Source organism: Camelus bactrianus, chromosome 6, assembly GCF_048773025.1.
Source record: "Camelus bactrianus isolate YW-2024 breed Bactrian camel chromosome 6, ASM4877302v1, whole genome shotgun sequence".
In the NCBI taxonomy this organism is placed as follows: domain Eukaryota; kingdom Metazoa; phylum Chordata; class Mammalia; order Artiodactyla; family Camelidae; genus Camelus; species Camelus bactrianus.
The window spans coordinates 37,596,028-37,613,241 of NC_133544.1; the positions used below are offsets into that span (position 1 = coordinate 37,596,028).

At 40.3% G+C, this 17,214-nt stretch overlaps 1 protein-coding gene across 2 annotated transcripts in view; it reads left to right on the forward strand.

Annotated features, from left to right (window-relative positions):
• Nucleotides 1-17,214, forward strand: part of SLC35F4 (solute carrier family 35 member F4) — a 222,314-nt gene that overhangs the window by 17,406 nt on the left and 187,694 nt on the right. The window lies entirely within an intron of this gene.

Sequence of the window (17,214 nt, forward strand, 5' to 3'; positions counted from 1 at the left end):
AATGCTTACTCTTTTAAAAAAAAGTTCATTTCTTTTTTGTGACTTAAAAATAATGAACTTATTTTTTTAATGGAAGTACTGGAGATTGAACCCAGGACTCATGTATGCCAAGCATGTGTGCTACCACTGAGCTATTACCCTCCCCTCCATGGTTACTCTTGATGTCTCTATTTGTCTTGCCACAGACTAATCATAGTTCATGATCAGTACCAGTCCGCAGAGAACATTTGGGTAGCAATGACTACTCAAAACTCTGGAATACCCTCTCTCTATCCTAGCACAAGCTGGGTATCCATATCCTCTCCTCTCTGTGCAAAGAGTCTTTTTGGATATGGAGGAGGATTTGGACCAGGGCCTGTAGTGTGTGCTCCTACCCATTCTCCACATCACTGACATGCTGCATCCACTCAGATGCATTTCTGGGCTCTGAAAGCATGGGGGAAGACTGTTGTTAATAACTCACGATTTTGTTTGAGATTTTTCAAGTATTATTTCCCCTCAACTATATTCATTCAAGAAAAACTCTTGACTACTAAAATCTTATTAGAGTGTGATCTCAGGTATATTTGTACTGGATCTAATCTGTAAGGTCTATGTGCAAGTGAATTTCAGGGGAAAATCCACTGACTCTCTGAAAGAAAAATTCACTTTGCTCTTAGTGATTTTGCACCTTAAACTAAGTGCAGTGAAAACTCTCCTGTTACTTGGGCTGGAACCTGTAAAGGACAAGTGGAGTTTCCCTTTCAGGGGGTTTCCAGTTGTGTTTGTAGGACTAGATGAGACGAAGAGGGCTGCCATAATCTGCTACCCTTGGACACTTGGCCCCGTAGTCTGGCAAGGTGGACATTTACTCCCATCAGTTTATGAAGCACGGAATGGAGAACAAGATTTGGGATTGGTGGGACCATCATTCAAGGGAGGAGGTCAGAATGACTCAGATGAATCTTCTGTTGAGGACATCTCATCCCCTTCCCTTTGAGAGGTTATTCTGCTGGTGATGCAGTTGAATTCTGGTTGAAATATATTATCTTATTACCATGGTTCAAGATGTCACTGATTGTTTTTTTGTCCTTTCTAAACGTTGGTTCACCTGTTTGAGAGAATATGACACAATTATGCTTGTGAGAGAACCAAAGGTCACACCAGATGTTAATTCCACTCTCACTCCCTTGTGTGGTCTTTAATAAAGCTGTCTTCATGGCCTTACTACTCATCTGGACCTCTGTTACATTCTGATTATATTTTCTGGGAGTGTAGAATTTCACGGCAGCTTCCCCAGGTGTGACTTAGGTCTGTCCCCCAGAAAGGAAGCAGAAAGGAGACAGGGGATCTGCTCTGGGCTTGGGTCCCTTCCCAGCTCAGGTTTGGCTACTTGATAAGGGATAGAGGTTAAAGTGTCTAACAACTTGGGTATAGAGGTCTACCTTCTTCAGAGTTTTACACTCTGGGTAAAGCTCTCTCATGTGCTTTCTGGCACATGAAAATTTACTCGGGAAGAAAATCAGGAACAGAAATCTTAGCCTGTGCCATAACTTAAGAAGGATTTAGTTATCCTGTGGCTTTTAATTGAAAATTATACACAAATGTGTACTATGTACAGCCATGGTGGGACTGTAACCAATGTAAGGCTGAACTGTGTGCAGAGTAATCTTTGAGGACTGAATAAAGATGAAATGTTTATGAGACAAACACTCTGAATGAAATAGCAGGAGCCTTAACTTACAGCACACACAGGATTCAGGCTATGACTTCTGAATATGCTATGGCTGCTGTGTGATGTGACAGCTGTATAGCACTTTTCCACTCGACGAGGCAATTACATATTTAATTTCATGAAAACTCACAACCTCTTTGTGAAGTGGGTGTTATTATTGCAGTGTTACAGATGAGGAAATTGAGGTGTGGAGAGACAACCTTGCCCAAGGGCACAGCTGCTGGGTGTCAGGGTTTGAGTTCGATCCCAGAGCTGTCTGCTTCCAAAACCCATACTCTCCACTAGAGAGAGTAACAAAAAGTCAAAATGGTGACATTCAGATCATTCAGTGACCCAGCATCCCCACCTCCTCCTGAAATCATGGAAGAAGACGATAAACTTGACTTCATTTTTAGCAGTGCCCTTCACTCGCAAAGTACAGCTCAGGACCTAAGCGAGGCTTCTCCCTTTCCCTCAAGTCTGAATTTCACCTCGAATGGATGCTGTGCTTGGAGGCTGTTTTTAAAAAGACGAGGAGAGATTGAACAAGATGGCTTTGAGAATCAGGCCAGGGTGTGTGTGTGTGTGTGCACACGCGCACGCTCACCTGGGGTGTGTAAGAAAAAGAGGTGGGAGGGCACGTGGGGCTAGACACCTTTACTAGATTCAGTTGGTATCTGGAACGCTACGCTCTTCTAGGGAAGGAGGAAGGGCAGTGGAGAGAGGGGAGGAGATGGCTTCCCCACTGAGCTGGGCGTTTCAAGCTCCTGGCTCCATCAAGATTTTACCTGGATATTTGAGGGGCTATCTTTTTGGTCACACTGAGGAACCCATGCTCCTGGAATATAGCTTTTCTTCTTGAGAAGGATTCTCTATTTCTTACATCGTAAGTTAAAAAGAAATAAGCCTTAATAAAGGGGATGGAAGAAGAGAATGTTGTCCATTCCTGTGGCAAAGTATAGATCTCTGTAGCTTTGAGTCCTCTGTGCCTGACACGGTACCTGAGAACAGTATTTATGGATTTTTAACCATACATTATCCTTAGCTGTCAGTATTTGCTCTAATAGCTAATGAAATTTCTCTAGTTTTAACTTAAATCATTGGAATAATTAAAACTGTTGCTGTTGTCATTTTCGGAAAATGGAACATAATATTGACTCTGAGGGGCTATTTATAGTCCCACTTTTTGTTTTTTCCCTTATTGAGGTTTCTACAAGATTTGATGCAGACCCCTTCTGGTGGCCTTGGAAATGCAAGTGTGGGTGTAGTGATGCCTCATTCCAGCTGGCATTTGAGCATCATTAGATTCACCCATCTTCCTGGCAAACCATGCTTGTTGCCAAATTTTCTGCATGAATGTCTTTAGATGGATGGACCTTTCCAAGAGTCTCCACTGTGGCATTAATAACATCAGTGGGGTTTTAAAAAAATGTTAAACCAATTGTATTTATGCTTAATGGATAACTGTTTACCTTTTAATATGATATTCCTACCTATTCCTATCTCCAGTAAGTGTGCATACGGTCTCCAGTAGAAACCAAAACCAAAAGCTGAATTTAGGAGAAGCTACCAGGAGGTTATAACATCCTGCAGAGCTTTTGAAGTTGTTACGGAGTTTTGAGTATCTTGCAGAAATATTATATTCTAATTCATTTGATAATCTGACAGGTGAAGAGTACAAAGTTAGCTTTTAAATTATTTATTATTTATTATTATTATTTTATTTTTTATTATGAGAAATTTTCTAGATACACTGGCAAAAAACTCTAATGAGGAGAAACTGAACTTCAAATCCCTTCTGCTCCAGCCTTTTAGATCTTTATTTTGGGTACTCTGTTTTGAGGAGTTGCTGGTTGCTTAGGTGAGACGATTTTTTGTTCTTCAGAATACTCAGAAACTGAAATCTATGAACTTGTTGAGCTGATTTAGGGAGAGCAAGATTTGGCTCTGCCCTCAGGATGCTTGACCAAGGAGAAATAACAGATCGCCTTTCTTTGCACCCAGGATTGAAACTTTTTGACATGAGCGTATCCTTTTATCCTGCTCCTTTCAGGTTTAGCGGGCTTGACTCTTTGCCCTGTTTCGGAATGCTCTTCTGTGACACCATCTATGGAAGGGGCATGTGAATATGTGAAGGAAACAACTGTTTTGTGATTTTTTTTTTTAATGGCCTAGACAAGCCATCAGTCATGTTAGTTACTTACAGTTTTTAGCTTGGTTATTTTTCCACCCTTTTCCACGTTCTCAGAATGAGGAGTCTGTAGCCCAGCATTTCTGTTATAGAGAGGAATGAGAGAAATGCTACAGTATATAGAATTACCTATTGCGAAGAATGTGCTCTAACCAGAAAATAGATCTTTATTACTGCCAGCATCTAATAGGGACACAGCAATAACTTGGTATTCCAAATATCTCCTTTATGTAATTTCTAAATATCAAGATGCCTGACATTCTGTACACAATTTCCAAGCATTTAGCTGTTTTTTAAAAAAAATTCTAGTTTTCCATCCTTTTTGTTTCAGTAGAGTCACATTGCAGAATTTCAAGATAATAGGAGATATCTTGTGAAACATGGTTACTACTCAAATGATCTTTTTGGCTCCTTGTCCCTGTTGATTGATAATCTCCACAGCTGGATTTAACCATGTGGCCCTCACCTGTAGATTTTCCCTTTGCCATGATCCCTGGCACGGGTCCTCTATCTTTCGGGGGCTGGGGACTGGAGGGAACTGAGAAGCGGTAGGCCAGTGGCTCCCAGGTTCAGTGCCCTGTAAGTCTTACTCTGATTCCCGTGTCCATTCCAAGTACGAGGTCTTGCCTGTTTCCATTTAACTGAGCCCCTTCCATATCCCAGTGATGGTAAGTGGGTCTGGGTCTCTGAGACCCCACTGCCTCGATCTGTTTTTGGTTTTCTGCCTTGTATTCTAGAGAGGGGCGCTTTGCCTTAAACCTTGACTAACATATTCTTAGGGACTGGAGATCTGTCAATGAACCCAGCCCCTTTGCCTGGTCCCCACTACCTGTTGCCTGGTTTTTCAGATTGCAGAACGCTCACCTTGCATCTTCTATCACCTGGGGTCAAACATCCCTTGACTTCTCACTCAGCCCTGTGCTCTGATTGGTATCCAGATATTAGCCATACCTGCACAGCTAGTCGTTCCTACTTTGTGTACTGCTGTTAGTTGATAATATGGTTTCTTAAGTATTTTCTTTTTCAAAACTTAGTAACAAATAAGATTTCTAGACTGTAGATGAGTTCATTTGGGACAAGGAGTGTCTCCCTCTTTTGTTTATCATGGTACCCCCAGTGCCTGAAATAGCACTTAATTTGTAAAATTAAATACAAGAAGAACAAATGAAATCATTGTTTAGATGAAAGATTCTTTTTTTTTTAACTGTAATTATCTTTATTTGGTTGAAAACAAAAAAAGTAAGCAATCATACTCGATAAAATATATAGAATCCTGGTTGAATTTCAAAGCAAGAGAGAGTTTAAGTTTCTTATATTAATTTTTAACCATTTTAACAACTTACAGAAAAGTGATTTCCAGGTTAACAGTTTAGTCCTCCAAATCCAGAATGAGATGTTTCATTCTCCTTGTAACTGCAAATCTTAATCTTGTCCTCTTTTCCCCATTTTTAAAAATTGAAGTATGTTGATTTACAATTTTGCATTAGTTTCTGGTGTACAGCATAGTGATTCAACTATATATACGTATATATACTTTTTATTACAGGTTACTATAAGCCATTAAATATAGTTCCCTGTGCTATACAGTAGGCCCTTGTTGTTTATCTATTCTGTGCATAGCAGTTTGTTAGATGAGAGATTCTTAATGTAAAGATGTATGCATGGACACGTGTGTGTTTTTCTGAAAATCTTCGAGTTTCTTTAGATTCTCAGCGGCACTTATGGCCTTCAAAAATGGAAATAATCACAGTCTTAAAATGTGCAGGAAAGAAAGGAATACATGACTTACCCTTTTGAAAAGACTCATTCTTTCAGGGCGTTTGAATATTCTATATCATCATATTGAAAAATATCAATACCAAGTGATGCTCAGATGGTCTTAAGTGATATGTATAGGGTTTCTCTTTGGGGATGAATAATAAAGTGGACTGATGGTTAACCTTTAGCTCCTGGAAATGAATGAGAATGAGCAGCACTCAGATTAGGAGAGCCCTCTGACCCGTGGGAATCGAAGTCCACTTTCTTAAAGCTTCGTTGATGTGTTTCAATAATTATAGCTTATATATTTTTGCCTCCCCAGAAACACTCAATTTTCTGATAGTGAAATCTTTACCTTATTAAGTTGCTGTGTAACAAAGCTTGTTGTTCACTCTATTTTAAGCCTATTTGGTATCATCTCTGTGACAAATTCTATCCCTTGGAGCTTGAGTAAATACACTGTTACTTTGGAGTGTGTGAGTAGTGATTTATGTTGTATGTGACTGAGGACACAGCAGCAGGCATATAGGTGGCGCCTGATTCAATATTAACTGAATGAAAGAATATCATTAGGTTTGGGAGGTAGTGTAGTGAAGTGGCTAAAAACAGCATTTATTTTGGATCAATGCACTCTCGGGTATGAATTCCAGCTCTTCTGTCTCATTTATGACTTTAGAAATAGGAATATTAAAAGTCTTTTTCTCTCTGGATTACATGAGAATTAAATCAGATAATATGAGTGAAAAAAATTAGCACAGTGCCTGGGGGGCAGAGTAGGCACTCAATAAAAGGTAGCTATTAAACTTATTATTATCATTACCATCATTATTGGATCACTTGTCTGGATTGCTCGTAAGAGAGCAGACTAAGGTGCATGTGTGTGTATTTCATTTAGATCTTAGGTAATAAGTCTGGGAGCATGTTTTAGACTATTGAATATCTATCAAGTTCTTAACGATGGCTATACATCAAGATTGCCTGTGGAATATTTAAGAAATACAGACGCTTGGCTCCAATTCATGTCCTTGGGGCTGGGTCCAGGGCATATATATTTTTAAAAAGCCCAACAGGTGATTGTGAGGCACAGGCTCTTTCAAGAATCATTGCCATGGATATTATATAAAGAGTGACTGAAAAATTTGAGATGCAGAGGGAGTGAAACTTTCTAATATTTGACCTAGTTGGGGGCTAGATGGAAACAGAGAAGTGCTGGGGAGTGATGAGCCTGGGCTTGGGAGTCCCAGGTACTAATTCAGCCCATCTGCTTACGAGCTCTGAGGATGCTAGACAGTAAGCCTTGGAGGTCAGGAGCCACACCTGTCTTTTGTCTATCCCTAGACTGACCTTGAATGGGCTATTTAACCTCTCTAATCCTCCTGTGTTCTCATCTGAGAGTTAATTTAGATAATTTATGGGCCCCTGTATAATTTATGGATAATAGGTGCTCAACAAATTGTTCCTGTCCTGTGTGTGTGTGTATGTGTGTGTGTGTGTACATCCTGCATCCTCAAAAGTGACCCCTTGTTGAAGGAGATCATTGAGAAGACGTGATCGCTGGTTGACCCATAAGTTAAACTCAGGCAATTGGCAGTTCATCCCCGCCGCCTCCCCCTGGAAGGCACGTTCTGACCACCATTCCTACAGCAGGGGCTGTTTTCAAGAACACAGCCTTGAGATAGTAGTGTGCTGTTGAGACCATCTGGACTGTGCACATGACTGAGCCCAGTTAAGGTCTTCATAAAAACAAGATTCAGGCATGTGGGTGTGGAGAGCTATTGTCTTGACACCCAAGACAAGCCTCCCATGTAAATTCCCTTGCTGATCAAACCTGCCACCTTCCAATCTGGGGCCGGCTGCCTCTCTATTGGGTCTCTCCTGGCTCTCCGTGTGCAAGGACTGGTTTCACATTTTCCCTGGGACATTCCCAAGCTTGTAGCCCAACAGCCCTTGCTGTGTTTCTAATTCTTTGATTCATGCTGTTCTGCCACTCAAATTCTGTATTCCAGCCAGAAAGATTTATTCTCTAATCCTGAACTTGTCCCGTATTTTTCTGCTTTTTATTTAGAACTTTTCTCTACGTGTGCATATCTCCATAAAGTTTCCCCTGACTCACTCAAAGTAAGGTGACCACCCTTTTAAAAACATTCTCATTGTTACATTAATTTTGGCACTTCATCATGTGCTATATGTGTCTTTTTTTTTTTCTATTATTAGACTGATCTCTCAAGTCTTTTATTGTTGTGTAACTCTCCTAGCATTTATATACATAGCTCCTCAGCTAGACTGCTTTTAAACAAGCGTTGGACCTTGAAGGCAGGGACAATATTAAAGTGTATTACACAGAGCGAGAGTTCAATGAAGATGCACTGATTTGGAAAAAAAAAAATTGCTTGACACTATTTTCTTTTGATGCCTTCATTTTCTTTAATGGGTTTTTGATCAAGGTGTTTTTGTTGAATCTTTGACATACATATTGCTGGCTCCAACTGGAAGATAATTGGAGCACATAGAATGTGTAGGGAATATTCTAAATTTGGGGGCTCCTTGGGGTATAAGACGTAGGAGACATCCTCCCACTTCTTTGTTTGCCTACCTTGTGAATTCCCATTTGCTCTTGAAGCCTCACTCTGTCCTCCCCACCTTCTCAGAACCTCCCCAGCATAGAAGATATTTGAGTGCATGTGTGTAGGGTTGCGGGTGAGAAATATTCTGGGAAATGTCATATTTTGGCATTTCTTGAAGGCTTGGTGATTTAGTCACAGAGAGCACTCGTAGGGAAGGTGGATCTGGGATCTGGCACTGTAGCCCCTTCTGGGGAAGAGTGGCTTTGGAGAGGTGGGGATTGGTTTGGGAAACAGTAAAGTTCAAGAAATGAAGTGGTGGGATGCGAGGGCCATCTGGCTGTGACATCAGTCACCTCGCTGATTCGGCTGATCTGGTCAGCTACGTAGTGTCCCCTTCCTCTCTCTGCATTCATGGGCATCCCCTGCCCCTGAAGCTGTGAGATCAGTCAAAGAAAACCTTCATCAAGAGAGGAGGTCTGTTCTTTGGTCAAGGGCATATGAGTGTGTGCATTACCTCACTAGAGCATTAGGTGAGCTCCTCTTCAAGAACCAAACAGGTTCTCAAGAAGTCATGGGGTAACTCAATAAGTTGGGTTATCCAGTAAGGGGCTCTCCTTCCCTTCTTTGTAGCTCCCTTCTGTTCTTGCTGCTGCTGGAACAATTTCCTCAAATTATGAATTCCTTCAAGTCCAGGATTCTTAGATGGTTCCCTATTCCCTACAGCGCTGTGTCCCAGAATGTGGGGAATATTTCTGGTGAAATGTAAGAGGATTAAGGCGGTAAGTAGGCATGGCATTAAATTATCTAAAGTTACATAGTGAGGAACTTATTCCTTTAAAAATTCTCTTTCAATCCTTCTGCTTTTGACAAAGAGGAAGTATAAGACTAATCTAACACTTCTAATCTCCATTTCAATAAGGAGAAAAGGCCTTAAACCAAGTCTTCCTAATACAAGCAGACCATGCCATAATTTTAATAATATTATCTCCTTTAAAAAATTTATGGGAAATGATTTCAGTTTTTCATATCTGGCAGTGATATAAAATTTTAATGTCCTGGCCATTATTAACTTTCTTGGATGTGATAATGGTGTTTTTAAAAAGCCCTTTTAAATAATCATTGAGAATTCCCACAGATTAATGTCAGACACCAGACCCCAGATCCTGGAAGCTCAGAGAACACCAAGAGTGAACCCTAAGTTAAACTGCAGATTCTGGGTGATTATGATACGTCAGTGTATGATCATCCTTGGTGAAAATGTACATTCTGGGGAGTAATAATGGGGGGGTCATGCAGGTGTGGGAGCAGAAGGCATTTAGGAAATTTCTGTACCTTCCTCTCAATTTTGTTGTAAACCTTAAACTACTCTAAAAAAAAAAAAAGGTCTTAAAATAAGTCGCATATGAAATGACATAGTATCTGTGATCTGCTTCTCACGGATGAGTCAATTCAGCTGTGTGTTGGCTGGTGGAGGTGGGCTGGTGAGGGGAGTACAGAGGGAACAAGGTTAGACGTGGGCTGATCTCTTGTGCTGGGTACAAGTAGGTTTATTTTACTATTATCTCTGCTTTTGTTTATATTTGAAAATTTCTATAAGATGTTTAAAAGTTAAAGGAGTATTTCAATGTTAAATAAATTGATTCATATAGAAAATAAGTCGTTTACAGAAAAGCTAAGTCAAATAACATAGATGGTATGTGAATAAAATATTAGTCAAATTACTGAAGTCCACAGAATACTGGCCTACTGGAAAGAGTTCAAGTTTCACATTGGAGGATCTAAGGCCTTTTCTATCAGAATCCTCTCCTACCTCTTTTCTTGCCACTCCAGACACAACATCAGGTTACTGGGAGTTTCCTGGTGTGTCATGCTCTCACACACCTGTGTTTTTGTTTTCTTATTATTGAAGTGTAGTCAGTTTACAATGTGTCAATTTCTGGTGTACAGCATAATGTTTCAGTCATACATATATGTACATATGTTCCTTTTCAAATTCTTTTTCATTATAGGTTACTACAGGATATTGAATATAGTTCCCTGTGCTAGACAGAAGAAACTTATTGTTTATCTATTTTATACATAATAGTATCAGCAAACTCAAACTCCCAGTTTATCCCTTCCCGCCCTGTTTCCCCCTGGTAGCCATAAGTTTGTTTTCTATGTCTGAGTCTGTTTTTGTTTTGTAAATAAGTTCATTTGTATCATATTTTAGATTCCAAATATAAACGATATTATATAATATTTGTCTTTCTCTGTCTAACTTACTTCTCTTAGAGTGATGATCTCCAGATCCATCCATGTTGCTGCAAATGGCATTATTTTATTCTTTTTTTTTTTTTTTTATAACTGAGCAGTATTCCATTGGGTATATATACCACAACTTCTTTATCCAGTCATCTTTCAATGGACATTTAGGTTGTTTCCATGTCTTGGCTATTGTAAATAGCACTGCAAATAGTGCTGCTTCAACATTGGGATGCATGTATCTTTTTGAATTAGAGTTCCCTCTGGATACATGCCCAGGAGTGGGATTGCTGGATCTTAGGGTAAGTCTGTTTTTAGCTTTTTAAGGAATCTCCATACTACTTCCCATAATGGCTACACTACATTCCCACCAGCAGTGAAAGATGATCCCCTTTTCTCCACATCCTCTCCAACATTTATCATTTGTGGACTTTTGAATGATGGCCATTCTGACTGCACACACTATGTCTTGATGCAGACTGTTCTGTCCCTCAGAATTCCATCCACACATGTTTGCTTGGAAAATTCCTGCTCGTTCTTTAACTCTCAGCCAAAATAATGGAAAGGAAAAGAAAGGAACATTCTCAGAGGCCCTGAAGGAAGAATTGAAATCACTCGGGACTAGCTGTGACATGATACCAGGAAAAGAAGGGGCCAAGTGTAACTCCAAGGTTTTAATGGTGGAATGATGGCAACTTTGACTGACCACGTTAGCTGCAAGGGGGAGGTATTCTTGACAGATCATTGGTAAGTGAGGTTTTAGGCATGTCAAATTTGGGGTGTCCTCCAGGATTCTAGGGTGTGGATAGCCGAAAGTGGGCAGGTGTCATTTCTCTCCAACCAACTCTTGAGTGTTCAGTAGATAATTACATGGCAGAAATATTGTTGAATCTTTGTGTGCCCCTTTCTCTTTCCTGTCAGTCATATTTTGGGTATTATGCTGACAGACAGTGAGGCGGGAGAGGGTGTGAAATGCAGATTGGTCATTTGCTGCTTTTTAGGGGTGTTGACAAAGACTTGGAGGATGGGACAGTTAGAAACTATTAGTTTATGTACACGTTTCCAGTGTTACTGAATTTTAATCTGACTTTAGATTGCTGAGAGGCTGCTGTAGTTAACGTGGCTTCACCATGGCTTGTGTACTGCAGGTGCTATCTGGAGACATCCTACAGGACCTATCTGGACTTTGTGTCTTCTGAATAACTTGATCTTTTATGAGGAGCAGCAGTATCATTACAACACCTGAGGGAGATAGGGTGGGTCCTTAACCCAAGTGTAAGTCATCCATAGGGATGGTGAGTTACACTGTTCTGTTTTCAAGTTTCTGCAGCAAAGAGCAGCTTTTATACTGCTCTGTTAACACTTCAGCCATTCTACTTCGGGTTTTTTTGTTTGTTTGTTTGTTTGTTTTTTTGAGAAACAGCTCATTGTATGGACTTGATTTGATCTAATTTTAGTTGGAGCAAATATTATGTTGTTCCTCCATTGTGTGTGGACTTTCCATTAATAAAATGATGGAGTCATTGTGCCACGGCCCTTTCTAACACCCATCTAATTGTCTCCTCTTCCTTCATTGGCAGCAGAGACTGGGCGTCAGCTCTACTGAGATGTATTTTGCAATTGCTGTCATTTTATTTTGTAGGCAAGGAGCATGTTTTTCTGTGTATTTAAAACTGAGAAATACGCGATTACCACTTTGGGCCTCCTTGTGAGCACAGGATTTGACACAATTTGCACTCTATAATTTATGACATTTTTGTAGCTAGTTAGGGCTTGCACAAAACAGAGAGAACAAATCTACATGGAAGAAAGAAAATAGAAAAAGTGAATACATCCAGGTACTGCAGTTATTCAGTGACGTGCCAAGTCTTGCAGTAGTTTGTTTTATTTGAAACAGACTTTACTTCTCAGGACCCACTTGTTCTTAATTTTCAGCAATTCAATCCTTTTGACGCTGACACTTTGTAGTCTAAAGTTCTAAGTTGTCGTGACTGGGGACTTGTTCTCTGGGAAAGTGTTTCTTAAAATGCTAGGTTGGTCTTGTCTTACTTGGATTTGGGGGTTTGCCTCTACTGTTTTTTATAAGTTGGAAACTTTTAATGATGTGTGGTATTTTTTGTGTGTCATTTAATTCAGCACAAGATTTTGTAAATAGATTCAGATTTATTTTAACATATGAAAAGAGAGGGAACAAAAAGATCCTCATAGTAAAATTAAATGCTTTTTCAAACTGAGGCTGTTGCTTGGTTTGTGTTCTTGTTTAATGTGCATTTTTATTGTTTGGTGTGAAGCAAGTGTTCATAAAGGTGATTTGTGAATGTATGAAAAAATAATAAGAGACCGCAATCAGAATCGTGCATACAGTCTCTACGGTATATTTAAATACACTCAACAGCTGCCCTAACGAGCAAATTTAGCATTTATCCAAATTGGAAAGCCACTGAGAGTTTAGCTGTGGGCATGGTTGGAGTCTGTCTGTATTAGAATATTCATTTAACGTAGATTGTTGCTCCAGCATATCCCCCTGGATGGTGTGAATGCCTGTCAAAGGAGGAGTGCAATTCTCATTTTTGGGGATGCATCCGAGTCCACTTAGGGGAGCTTTTTCACAATACAAATCTCCCAGGCCTTCATCCCTGGAGATTCTGAGTCAGTTGTTCTGGGGCAGAGCCCAGGCACCTGCGTTTTGATTCATCAGAATCACCTGGGGAGCTTTCACAGCACACTGGTACCTTCACAGGACGCTGGTACCTGGGCTCCCTCCCAGAACACTGAGTCACATCCTCTGGAGGTGCGAGGCCTGGGAAATCAGTGCTGATGTTCACAAAAGAATGAAAAAACCTGACTCACTTAGCAGGGATGGTTCTTGACAAAGATTATTGAATTTTGCAGGACATTCGGAGCTAGGCATAGGGTTGGGGTTTCTCATGGTCATGGGAGACCATGAAAGAAGGTGAGAATTCTGTCTGTTTCCAGTGAGATTGCCCTGATACTAGGATGATGATGATGATGATGTTGATTTTGATGATGGTGATAATAATAATAATAATAACAATAACATAGTAGCTATAAGTGTTATATCAGCCTGGCTTCTATTAGCTCTAAGTGGAGGACTTTTGTGCCTGTATGTCTTTATGCATACATGATTTTTGTCTGTTTAATTAACATCATTCAGTAGATGTCTGCTCTCATGTTCCTAACGTATTCATCATTAACTAAGTGAACAAATTCTCCAACAATTATGGGTTCTTGGAGAGAATAAAAATACACTGGGTCTGTGTCAGCAGTGCTCACAGAAACCAACACCTGATATATTTCATAAATTTTCAGAAGGGTATATTTTGCTATGAAATGTGAAATTCCTTAATCAGTGAGTGGAATTTTATAGATTAATTTCCATTTCAGCATGCTATTTTCAGTGGCCATAACAGCATGTTCACTGCTGTCAGAGATGTATGGATAACCTGGGCTTCCTTTTCTCTCACCCCATTTGTAGACCAAGACCATGCCAAAATTGGAGTTGGTAAAACATTGGGTTAGGAAGGTCAGGACTTGAGTTCTAGTATTGTCTCTTTCTATTTATTAGTTTTGTGACCTTGGACAGGCCACTAGAAGGCTCTGGGTCTCCTTTTCCTCATGTATAAAAGATAATAATTTGTCTGCAAATGGAAGACTAGACCTGTTAAACTCTTGAAGCCCATTCCAGCTGCAAGTTCCTGAACTGAGTCTGCAGAGGGAAGAGGAGTGACTAAGGCAAGGTCAAGTCCAGTCGGGTGGGCTGGGAGGGAGTGGGCTTCTACAGGAAGGCTGTATATCCCTCCTCGTGCTGTCTTTCAAACCTTGGTCACCTCTCCAGCCTTGTCCTGGTTGCTGTGGTTTTCCATGTCTTCTGGTTTGTAGATTGATGGATTTACTAAATCATGTGTGATAAAGCCTCAGTGGGACTCCTGAGTCATTTGTGAGGGATTAAAGACAATTTTACAGAGTTGTTTGCTGGATTGGAGAGTTGCAGGGCTAAAAAACATGAACTCGTTAAGACATGGATATACATTTATGATTAGGAAGAATTTTAATGAAACATTCATGATTATTTCTTGCATTTCTCTGGAAAAATAAATTCAATCACAGTAGGGTTTTTTCACACAATTGCTTTATTAGAATGCATTCCTCTGCCTGGGTAATATAAAGGTATAGTTAATGTTTCTTCTATTTTGCAAAGATATTATTGGACCCACAAATATGCTCTGGTCTCTTGAGAAGAAAAAAGCTTCAAGATTTTCACTCTTTAAATTACTGAAGTAAAGGGAAATGATTACATTGTAATATCTCCACCTGCTGCTTGCAGATACCACAGAAAACAAGAACACTAGGTGGCTTATTTGCCATGGTGGTTTGTGATGCATAGACCTGCCGCCAGACTGCAAGCCGTGCTGGTCTCTTACGAACTGTCTACTCTGGGTCATTTCACGTTGCCCCTCCCCCCTCCACTCGCCACCTCTCCACCCTCCTCTGAGACCTGGGGTGCTGAGCTGTATGACTGTATCTTCCAGTGTCTTAGTCCGCTTGGGCTGCTGTAATGAAATACCATAGGCATTTACTTCTCACAGTTCTGGAGGCTGGGAAGTCCAAGATCAATGTGCCAGGCAGTTCTGTTTCTGGTGAGGGCTCTTCCCTGGCTTGCAGATGGCTGTCTGCTTGCTGTACTTTACATAGTTGAGAGATAGAGGGCTCTGGTCTCCTCCTCTTCTTGAAAGGGCACTAATCTCATCCTGGAGGCTCCACCCTCATGATGTCATTTAAACCCAAGTATCTCCTAAAGGGCCTACCCCCTAATACCACCCTACTGGTTAGAGCTTCAACATGTGGACTGGGGGAGGGGGGACACATTCAGTGTATAGTGACCAGGCTCTCTTGCCCTGCCCTGTGGAATCAAGCTGGGTTTGTTTAATGGAAGGGTTGGAGGAGAGTGAAGAGAGGATGTCTTCCGCTGCATCTGCCTTTAGGTATCCTCTACTCTCTCCAGCATTTGGTCCCTCTCCTTTTCCCCTTTAGGCCTAGGGGTTGTCGTAGCTCCATCAAGCTGTCCTACTGTCCTCCTGCCAGTCTTGACTCTGCCCTACTCCTTTGTAAACAGCCACTTGTTGAACCTTCCTCCACTCCCCACTTTAGAGCACAGTTGAGTTCCTGTTGGGACCCTGACTGATTCACTGCCTGAAGAGTTGAATCCAGAGGATCACTGGAGAACATCCACGTGACACCCGTACTCTGTTCCTTGCATTTGGCATTAATATTTATTTCTTTTATTTCTTTTTTTTTTTGTGGGGGAGTAGTTAGGTTTATTTATTTGATGGATGTACTGGGGATTGAACCCAGGACCTCGTGCATGCTAGGCATGTACTCTAGCACTGAGCTATACTCTCCCCCACTTGCTTCTTTATTTAGTCAGAGGAAATGGCTACTGAAATGATTTGGCTGAGAAGCCACAAGCTTCCTTGATTTAAACATACATCTCCATCTATTTTCTTGTTTAAAAAAAATAGTCATTGTATGATAGGGGTGTGACAAGATGAACATTTTATATTTTCTGAGCGGGTGATAAGTTACCATAAACATGATGGAAAGAAATTTGGCAGATTGTAGTAAAAGCCTTCAAAATATTTAACTGGTTGACCCAGCAATTCTACTTCTAGCAACCCATCCGAAGGAGATAATTGGAAGTGCAATGATAAGTACACAAATAATCCTGCAGTATTTTTAAATATAATAATTTATAGCAATATAAATAACTAACTGCTCAGCAGCATGGAAATGGGTTCATAAATTAAAGTGCCTCTATAGAGTTACTATACCATGCAGTCTTTAAGTTTATGAAGAAGTTATATAACATGAAAACAAAATCACAATATAAAATTCCACACACAAGATGAACTCAACTATTTCAATGTATATGTGTATGTACGTGTGGGTATAAACATATCTATGTGTCTGTATCTATATCTATGAATCCATCTATAGAGAAGAAATCAGAAAGAAAAACTACACGTTGAAAAATCTTCAGCATTTTCCCTTTGGCAGAGAGATGATGAATGACTTTGATTTTTCTTCTTGTTAGTTTCCATATTCTACAAATGTATATTCCGTTAAAGTAAATACTACTTTTCTGTAGTTAAGCACATACATTATTAAAAGTAAGAAAGTATATATATATTTTAACATGAAACCATCAGTAAAACAAGGGATATTTTAAAATAGTGTAGCCTGGTCATGATGCTATTGAGTAATCTTCTTTGGTGGCAAAACTGAGGAGCTGAGAGGTGGCATCCAAGCCTTTGGGACCAGGGACCCAGCTCTAATCCTGCTGAGGCTGGGTTCATACCCTAGAGGGGAGCATCTTGGGTGGCTGCCTTTTCTCACCTTCTTTCTTCCCTTGCCAGAGAGACCTGCTGGTATATTGTATTTTTCTACTTATTTCCAAAGAGGGGAATTTGCTCTGCCCTCATCTACCTAATGTGTTGGTTTTATTTCTGTATCTCTTATGGGAATTCAATCCCCCCCTTCTTTCTCTCTTGCCATAACTTTTTCTTTGCTAGGCATGGGTTTTTAAAATATTCTTTCAGATCAGGCTATGGGAAATTGATTTTTTCTGCTCATTCACCCTCATAATTATGCAAAACCTGATCTGACCTCCTAGTTTTCTGTGTCCTATGGACTTTCAGACATGGAGATACATAGATTTATAGGAGGCAGGGCCATCCTTATGGTTT